The following is a 10179-nucleotide window of genomic DNA, read 5'->3' on the forward strand; positions in this document are numbered from 1 at the left end:
TCGAATTCTTAATAAACAAGCTCAGTGGAGGCATTCCAGAAGCTCATACTAAGGACAACCAGTTTACTGGGAAGATTCCATGGACGTTGGTGAACATCCATAAGCTCTCATTGTTAGACGTCTCTAGAAACTCACTAACTGGAGCAATACTAGCTAAGCTTTCATTGTGCAAGAAGTTTACATATATTGATTTGAACAATAACCTTCTTTTTGGACCAAATTAACGAAATTTCTCTACATGTAATTGTATTCTTAATTTTGTTAGAATCCCTACGTGTCTTCTTATTAGTAGTGGGTGTAAACTAATAAAAGGCACCCGTCCAGCTCCTAGCGCCTCTCTTATTTATGTAGAGAAACTTCGTTAATTTGGTCCAGAAAAAATGTTATTGTTCAAATCAATATATGTAAACTTCTTGCACAATGACAGCTTAGCTGGTATTGCTCTAGTTAGTGAGTTTCCAGATATGTCTAATGATGAGATCTTATAGATTTTCACCAACGTCCATGGGATCTTCCCAGTAAACTTATTGTTCCTTAGTATGAGCTTTAGGAATGCCTTCATTGAGCTTGTTCATTGAGAAGTCGAGAGTTTGTAAATTGCCCAACTGAGCTAGAGACTTTCGAATTGGACCCTCAAGCTTGTTCCCCATAGAATTGTAAATGATTGATTTTTACAAAAACCTTTTAAGTGGGGAAATTCACATCACTATCGGGATGGGATAAGCTTTGCTCCTGCTTCTCTAGCTGGGATGGGGCTAGTGAGCTAGCTAGGGAAAAGAAGCAAAATTTTCAAGAAAAAAAGGTCCGGGAGATTAGGTTGAATGGGACCCAAGATGTGAGTAGAGGAAAGATCAAGTTGGGGTTCAAAATGGGTTTCTCTTAGACGGGGGAGAAGAGAAAAGATGGAAGAGAGAAAGGAAAAATGAGAGAAGATGGATAAGTCTTATTCACCGTAAGTATTACGAGTCTCTTACATATCTAAATTTTATTGAAATACGTAAAATGAATAAAAAATACAAGACCGATTTGAAGTTTTTCTCTATATATTTTGTCTTTGGGGGAAGAGAAAAGCTTCAAACTGGATGGGTGTCATTTTCCATTTTACACCTTCTCTAATAGAAAATAGACACGTAAGGGATTTACTTATTCTATGGTGGAGCTTATTTCATTCAATACTCTCTCTTTCTCTCTTATCTCTATGTTCTCCCTTTCTCTTTTCTCTTTTCTCTCCCTTCCTCTCATGTTCACCACGCTATTCAATTAAAACCAGCTTGCTTTCCTTACATTATGTAGGAAAAGACACCATCAAAAATTGTAGAAAAGCATTTGAACACGAAGTTTAAAATGATCAATACCTAAAAGAGGAAGGAATGAAAAACAAATCCAAATTCATCAAAGCATGCTTTCCTTTCATTTCTGTAAGGTAAAATCAAAGTCCATTTTTAAGATGACAAGCATCCTCATGCACATATAGTGATCAGAAAAACTCAATGCTAAAAATTTTTAAGCCTTCAAAATTCGCAAAACAAGAGGAGACGACCACCTTTTCCTCCAAATTCAAAATAAAACACCAATAGTAAAAATTCTACTGAAGATCTATGTTCCTCTCTGTATGAGAACATAGATTGGGTAAGGCAGACGGAGGGAGACTTGCAAGTTTAGGAACAGCTCTCCAACAACATTGGCCATTGGTGAGAATAAAGTTAATGAGCTTCTTGTCTTGATCCTCAGCTGTCCAATGACCATATTTTAACCAACTTTTGTCACAACATGGTTGCCTCCCCATCCTCACCTAACCAAACTTCAAAAACCCACAAATTCAGATATATTTTTCCTCTAAAATAGGCAGAAATCACAGTGAGAGAGAGGGAGGGAAACAATGAGGAGACAGAATTAAAAGAAATATAGATAATAGAGAGTAGTGTAAAGAGATGGGTTCGCGTGTTCGTGTCGGGGAGGAATGATGAAATTAATTGAATTCTCTGTATGTAATCTTATTTAATATTTTGTTATAGTCTATATGTGTAATGTTATCATTGGTAAGGTGGAAAACAAACAAAGTCATCCATCCGGCTGCTAGACACTCCCTTGGGAGAACGTTAATGAATGGTACCTTGTTTAATTAAATAGGTTGAGATAAAAGTTAAAAGTTAATAAAATGTGGTTGAATATAATTTTTTAATATTATTTTTAGCTTTAAAATTTGAAAAAGTTGAATTGTTTATTGTATTTTATATGAAAGTCTGAAAAAATTATAACGTTGAGATGAAATGAAATGATTTGTAAAAATAAACTAGTATTGCTTAGATTAAGAAACCTCCCAACTCATCTCAATTCATCTAATCTAATTATTACAATTTTTTTAAATTTCTATATAAAATATAATAAACAATTCAACTTTTTCAAATCTCAAAACAATAATAATATTAAAAAATAATATTCTAATACTTAACTCATCTCATTTCAACTCACTATTTAATACTCAGTAACATTGTTGCTAGTCTCATTCTGGTCTATAATATTTCTCTGACCACAAAGCTACCTTCTGTTTTCGAGACAACATTAATTATTTGAAAATAGTTATAAAATTAATGGATCTTTTAACAACATTATTTATTTAGTAGATAATATAAGATTAGATAAATAAAATAATAAAAACCTTAAAATCTAAATCCCTTACAACAAACCCAGTGATGCTAGGTGAGGTCAGGATCACAGTTTGCTTCTGAGAACTGAGATGCATCAAAAGAAATGGCCTCAGATCTATAAATTTCGTGATTCATGCTTTTATTTATTTTTTAAGCACGCACTTAGTTAAATCTAAAGGATAAAAATATATGAGAGGGTGGTGGAATTCCTCTACAAACATCCTATTCTCAAACAGGACAAAATAAAAATAAAAATGGACATTAAAATCAATACATTGTTCCCACCTATTCTCTTTTGAACAATCTGCCAAGTGGACTATGATACCACTGCCAGAGACGGTGACTCGTTGGTTAATGATGTATTTTGTTATTATGATACATCTGATGAAAAGACCGGCTTCCTCCACCTCAAGATCTTTAGAAAAAGTGAAAACACAATTAGAAATGTAGCATTAGGATATTTGAGTTAATGGTGGCCAAAATAGTCGATGCATTGCTATGTCGACACATGAGATTCACGCACCAAATGTATCAAGGCAGAGTGGTTCAAATCTGATATTTTCTAGGGTGTTGAAACTCTTAGCATCGTGCATGTTATCGGCATATGCTAGGAGCAGCGGCATGTCGACTTCACACATGGTTTAGACCGCTCGTGTGACTCACGTGCTAGACTTTTTATGACATTCTACCAAGTACTTGGAGATCAGCAGTTGGAGATAGTGTGGTGACTTGTGGCTATATGGTCATTGAAGAGCAATTGATTGGTCCTCAACCGAGCTAAGAAGAATGAAAAATAAAACATAGAAATTTAATAGGAAAATGAGGAAGGTAGAGAAAGTAAAAGAGGGAGATTGGGCAGTTTGGTTGGCTCTCTTCGTTGATGGGAAAAATGATTGATGGATGGATGGATGTGTCGTTGTATTATTTTTCAATTTCCTATTTACTAACTGTGAATAAAAACTTGCATTGCCTTCCCATCTTCTCATTTCTAATGGGCAAATCGACAATAATTAGAGTACAAGTGAAACTATTTTCTCTCTCTATAAAATATTTCCTCTCATCATCCTTCAATTAAGGCTGAAATTGAAATGCAATGACATGATTTCTATATATAAGTACCTTGTGTAGATACCAAACTGCCAAGCAAAGATGGTGACTCAAACATTTTGATCTCATTACAAAATGGAAATTGAAATATAGACAAAGTAAAAGTTACAATGTCTCCTAATATAACCTTCAATCGACCAGCAAATCATGTTTCCTTCCATGTGTGGACTACAACATCATTATGTGAGATCAAAACAACAAGTCCTTGATATCTTAAGGGAAATGGCAACTAGAAGAATCACCTAAATGCCAATAGCTTAAAGCCTTGAGTCATTCCTCATAACATAACTAAAAATTGATTTTGGACCAAATTCTAAAAAAGAAAACACATGATGATTATCAAATTAAAAAAATAATAAATATTATTAAAAGTTTAGTAAATATGCAAATAAGAATTAAGTTGATTACAAAATTCCACCTTAAAACTTTCAACATTATCCAAGAAGGCATAAAGATCAATGACAATTAGATCAGCCAACCAATTTTACGTACAAATGAGTGTCTCAACTGCCCTTGGAGACGATGAACTACGAAATGGGTCAAATACATAATCCCATATACTGAAATCTGACTTAAAAGAAATAGTGGAAACGAGAATGGCCATCACATCACCTGTGGCTCTCAACAGAATATGATACTTTACTTTATTGATTTCTCAATAATAAAAAATATTAAAATATGGAGCTCATGCCTCACAACTATGTGACTAAATTGATCAAGCTTTGATTTATTCATCAAATTAGATTCAATAATTTTTTACTCATACTCAATCCAAAATTCGGCTGAGAATCAAAATCAATCATATTAAGATAAACTGAGGAAATAGGCTATGAATATGGAACAACTCCACTTGAACTTCCATAGCACCATACTCCATGTACATGTCAATCACCAGTTATTTCAATTTTGCAATCATTTCTTCTACTAAATTTGAACCATATATATTTTTTAATTAAAAATACAAAAGTTTAAATTTATGTCTTGGATTAAGAACAACATCAATGAATATCATCAAATTAGTCTTTTCAGACGATTCCTAGTATTTATCAATTATGAATAATCATTTTGACTCATTTTTTTTAAATGTGTTGGATGCTACAAAACTTATGGAAATAAGCATTTGATATGACATACAAAGAGCTAAAAAGTTCCCCAGTAGCATCATAAGAAATCATCAAAAACTTTACAAATACTCTAATTCAAATACTCTAATTCTCTCCAAATCACTAGAGTTTAGAGGGGTCAAGTTCACATTGTAACAATAACGAAAAAAAATAATCATCATACTTTTCCAATTCCAAAAAATGACTTTTGAAATGTTTATGCTACTTCCAAAATGAGATAAGTTGACTTCCATCTAGTGGAAACATCAAGACATACCAATCTTGAACAATCGATTTTTCTCATTCTCTATATATTTTTGAATTTCTCTACTCTTGCTAGAGAGGATCTAACATACCTGACTACATTGTGCATCCTTGTGATTGAATCATGACAACCTTTCGATCCATCAGTTACAATGAGGTTCATAATAAGGTCGTAAACATGGTGTGAATATACTTTCCACCCAACAAATAACCTCCCACAAAATTTTTCAAATAATTAATGTTAACATTGTTTGAGGAAGAATTATGAACTGTAACAGTAAAGATCTTGTCAATACCTTATAGACATGAATCTACATACTTTCTAATAGTGTCTTCTTCATGATTAGGAATCATACAAAAGTTTATAATTCTTTTGTGTGATTTATATTCCTAGTTGATAAAATGTACAGTAAGACTAGGGCTATAAAACGGTCGGTCCGGACCGGAAAAACCGACTAGACCGATCGATTTGGTTCGGTCCGAACCGGATCGAAAAATATAGGGTTAGGGTTCGGTCCATGATTCCTTGGACCGAACTAGTTCGGTCCGGTCCACGGTCCATGATTCCACGGACCGAAGTGGACCGGACCGACCGAAATAAAAATATATATTTTTATTTTATATATATTATTTTATATAATTAATTATATAATTTTCATCTAACCTATTTCCATTTATAATATAAAATTTTAAATATGTAATTACAAAATAATATTCTATTAATTAAGTAGTGTATATTATCAATTAATTATAACCAATTCACCATTAACTAATTACTAACATCTACATCTATATCTAATTAAAGTTATTAGATAAATGTTTTGTAAAATACCTAAATTGTAAGTAAATATAAAACAATTGGTAAATTATAAATTAACTAACCTAATACCAATTCCCCGTTATGTATATATGTATATAGTATATATATATTATAATTTATATATAAATATAATTTATAATTTAGAATATGTATTATGTATGTATATATAATTTATAACATGTATCATTGACCATATAAGTTTTTTTTTAATGAGTTGGTTACATAATCTACATTAATAATTTACTTAATTTTAATTTAGTATTTTAAATAAAATGTTTAATTGATTTATTTAGAAAAAAAGAATAAAAAAGAATAATTGGATCGGACCGAATGGACCGACTTGATGTTTGGTCCGGTCCGGTCCGGAAAAAATGATAGACCGAAAAAATGATGGACCGGACCGAACCGAACCCGATCAGACCGGACCGTTTTCACCCCTAAGTAAGACACATATAATTTAAGTTCTAAATGGATGTCCAAGTGTCAGTTGTTAAACTAACTCATCCAACTACATGAAATATTATCCTAAACTTCTTGCTTTATTTTAAATAGTTTAATATAGTATTTTGACTTTCAGTGGTTTGAGATAGCATTTGGAATGTTGGTTCAGGTGATCTACATACCTTCTTAAATCATTGGGCTTCCATTACTCTAAAATGGAATCTCATCACAAATTATCATATTTGCAATCGTCATTTGTACATTTTCTGAATCAAACTTATGTGTAGTTGAAATAGTTATCTCCCTCACGGCTCATAGCTTGTTGATCTGTGGGTCTGATTCTATTACGGCTTCGCTTACAAATACTAACATGTTATAACATACTTGATGGATCATGTTTTTTGGGGTGACAAGAATTAGTGCTATGGCAATAATTACATCTACTTTTAGGTCACTTAATGAACATCCATCTATTTTTGTGAAATGTTTTCACACCGTTGAGGAGTCCTTACTTACCCACATTGAGGAAAGAGTGAGACATATATTACTACCCCTAGACAAGTTAATGTTTGAAATCATATTTGATCGGCTTTCCAAATGAGTAGCAGCCTGATCATCTCTTAAATTTGTTGGAGTGTTATTTCCAAAACAATCCATATATAAACTGACATGTAGATGAGAATATAAATTAAAATCTTATTTTCAACAAAATAATAATAAAAAAAGGATGTTGATCATATATTTTTGCTCTGAAGTGGACTACTATGCATCGTATTTATAAATCCAAACACAAATACGTCATTTCTTTAGTAAAGTTTTAAGTTATCTAGAAGTATAATTGATCTAAATGAGAGGGAGTACGGGCATAATGGTGTGAAAAGCATGCAAGGAACATTTAGATGCACCTACATTTAAATTTGAATAATGGCATTAGTAATAGTAATAAAGTGAAAGAGGGAACAACAACCAATGATAGTTATTATAATTTGTGGATTGAACTTATATATATATATATTTTTTTTTACAAGAACATTTGTTTACACTGCAATGAGTATGAGAGACATAACAATAATATTGAAACTTATTTATTGAATTACGTAAAACACAACTCTAAAATTTAATATATGCAATTAGAATATGAAAAAATAAGAGAGTAGATCAACCACCCTACAAGGTATATCCGAAGCTATCCCAAGCAATCCAAAAATAGCATTCCATAAAACACTAGCCACCTCATAATGCAATAAAAGAAAATTAATTAACTAGAAGAGAAATATACGTTAAGCCAGTGCATAAGGAGGATGGGGGTATTTCCTGCAGACATCCGACCACCAGGGTTCCTACAATGGTTAGATATCTTTGATGTCATCAAGGATTTATGGCCATTAAGATTTATAACCACCAAACAAGATTTAGGAGTAAGTTGAACCCAACCCAGTTAATCCATGCACCAAACATCACATCAATGTTATTACCAACTATGAAGCCACAAATTTTAGTATAATCATATATAAGAGAAGAGCAAATAGGGGGGTTATTATATTATAACCAACAAAATATTGATTTATAATAGATAAAAGCAGTAACAAAAACAAAGGAAAAATACTTTTGTTTTCAGAAACAAAGAAAATATAAGGTTGAGACAAAGATCCAAACTCCCTCTAGCCAGATTGTAAAACTGTGAATCTTGTTTTGCAAGAGAATAGCCTAGAATTGAACCTCAAACCAATAATGTTGACGATGGTATTTGTCAAAAGTTCAGAAGAGGAGAAGGATTTCTCCCCAAGGCGTTGAGGTGGCGTTGGGCTTGGAAGGAGGTTGTCTGGGCCCTGGTATGTTGGGCCTGAGTCGAGGTTGTGTGGGGCACTAGCTGATCCGGTGTGGCTGTACGAAGTCTGTGAGTATCTCCATGGTAGTGAATAGTAGATAAATACGAGAAAAATAGAGAGAGATAGACACATAGATTTAAGTGGTTTGACACTTGGTCTACGTCCACAGGAGCTTGGGGAGGGGACAATCCACTATAATAAGCTTGATTTACAGTCTTTCAAGGTCTCTCATCCTCACTGTATAGTAGATTTCACAGATCTTTCTTTCTTGTATCGACTCTATAACTAGAACTTGTGTCTGGAGGTTGAAGAAACCTTTCTGAGAAGCTTAGCAAAAAAATTGCCCGAAAAGCCCCACTCAAGTTGTCCATCTCACCCATTTTATTTCTACATTTTCCTTCCTTTATGTCACATCACATTCCCTCACGTCTTTTCTCATCTTCTCTTCTTGTCATCTTGACATTTCTTCCACCACCTTCCTTTTCCCGTCTTCCCACATTTTCCCCTATTTTGTCCTTTAATGAAGCTCCCCTTTGATGGGTTAGGCCTTAAGAGCCCTTTTGGGCCTTGTGAAAAAAAATCTCCCCAACAAATAGAGTGAACTAAAACCGTAAAAACTAAATAAAATAAAATAAAAAAAGGATATATAGTACCAAACTCAAATAAATATCAAAATTGGTTTTGTCAAACATTTTGTGTTATGCAAAAGCTCGAGTGTATGTAGAAGTCATGGAAGACAAACATAAGGCATATTGGATTGTCTCTATGTGTTGTTAGAATTTGAAAAAGAAAATCACACTAATAATAGTGGTTCTGATATTTTAATGAAGGTTGTAACAATGAAGAAACTTGAGACTTATTGCTCAATCGTTGTGATAGAATCCTCCACATAGTCAGGAAATGGGAGATTTGTTGTGTTGGGTTTTCCCTCCTATATGGAGGATGTCCCGTGTAGGACTAGTAAGCCCACATGGAGAGAGGGTTTAGACCATATTAATTAGGTTTTAAACCTAATTGATGCGGTCATTAGAAATAGAGCTTAAAACATGAGAGAGGATAAGAGAAAAAGACAAATTTCAAAATAGAAGAGCTCGTCCAGCTTTAGTCATACGCTTTGATCGGAGTTTTCTGTGGTCTAATTTAGCTGAATTTGGGTAGGCACGTCCACATGGAAAGACTACAATCTAAATGGTGGAGATTGAATTTAGAACAGAATTTCTGGTATTGATGGCCATGAATAGTAATGCATTTTGGTGAGATCTCTCATAATCATACTGTTTGTTTGCAAAGAAATGATTTCTTAAGATTCTTGTTGATTGCATGCCTCTAGTTTTATCTAGAAAGAACAATTGTATACCCATTATTTGTTGATAATAGAGATTTGGGTAGACTAAGGTCCCATGATTTTTCCTCCAACACTTGGGAGGTTTACACGTAAAAATTGTTTGTCTTTGTGTGTGTGATTTTGGTTTATATTGTTCCTCTTAGCAATTAGAGGTATTCTTTACAAAAAAGAGGGGAATCAGTAAAAGCATATGTTTGAAGAACAAAGATAAGGGCAAGAGCATGTCAAACAAGTTTATTAATGTTGAGTGCTATCATTGTGGCATGGAATGACATATCAAGAAATATTGCAGAAAATTGAAGAGAGAATACAAGAAAAAAAGGGAATGAGAAGAAGAACGATGATGGAAAGGATAATGATCAAGTTGTGACCACTACTACTAGAGACTTCTTCATTGTTTATGATGATGATGTTGTAAATATTGCTTCTCATTAAACTAATTAGGTGATTAATAATGGTGCCTCCAATCATGCTACACCTAAAAGGATTTCTTCACGGACTATATACCCAGTAACTTTAGCACAATAAAGATGGGCAACGATGGCTTGGTTAAAATCATTGGTATTGGAGATGTGTGCTTGGAGATGAACAATGGCAAGGTATTCGTTCTCAAATATGTAAA

The sequence above is a fragment of the Carya illinoinensis genome, chromosome 3, assembly GCF_018687715.1.
Source record: "Carya illinoinensis cultivar Pawnee chromosome 3, C.illinoinensisPawnee_v1, whole genome shotgun sequence".
NCBI lineage: Eukaryota > Viridiplantae > Streptophyta > Magnoliopsida > Fagales > Juglandaceae > Carya > Carya illinoinensis.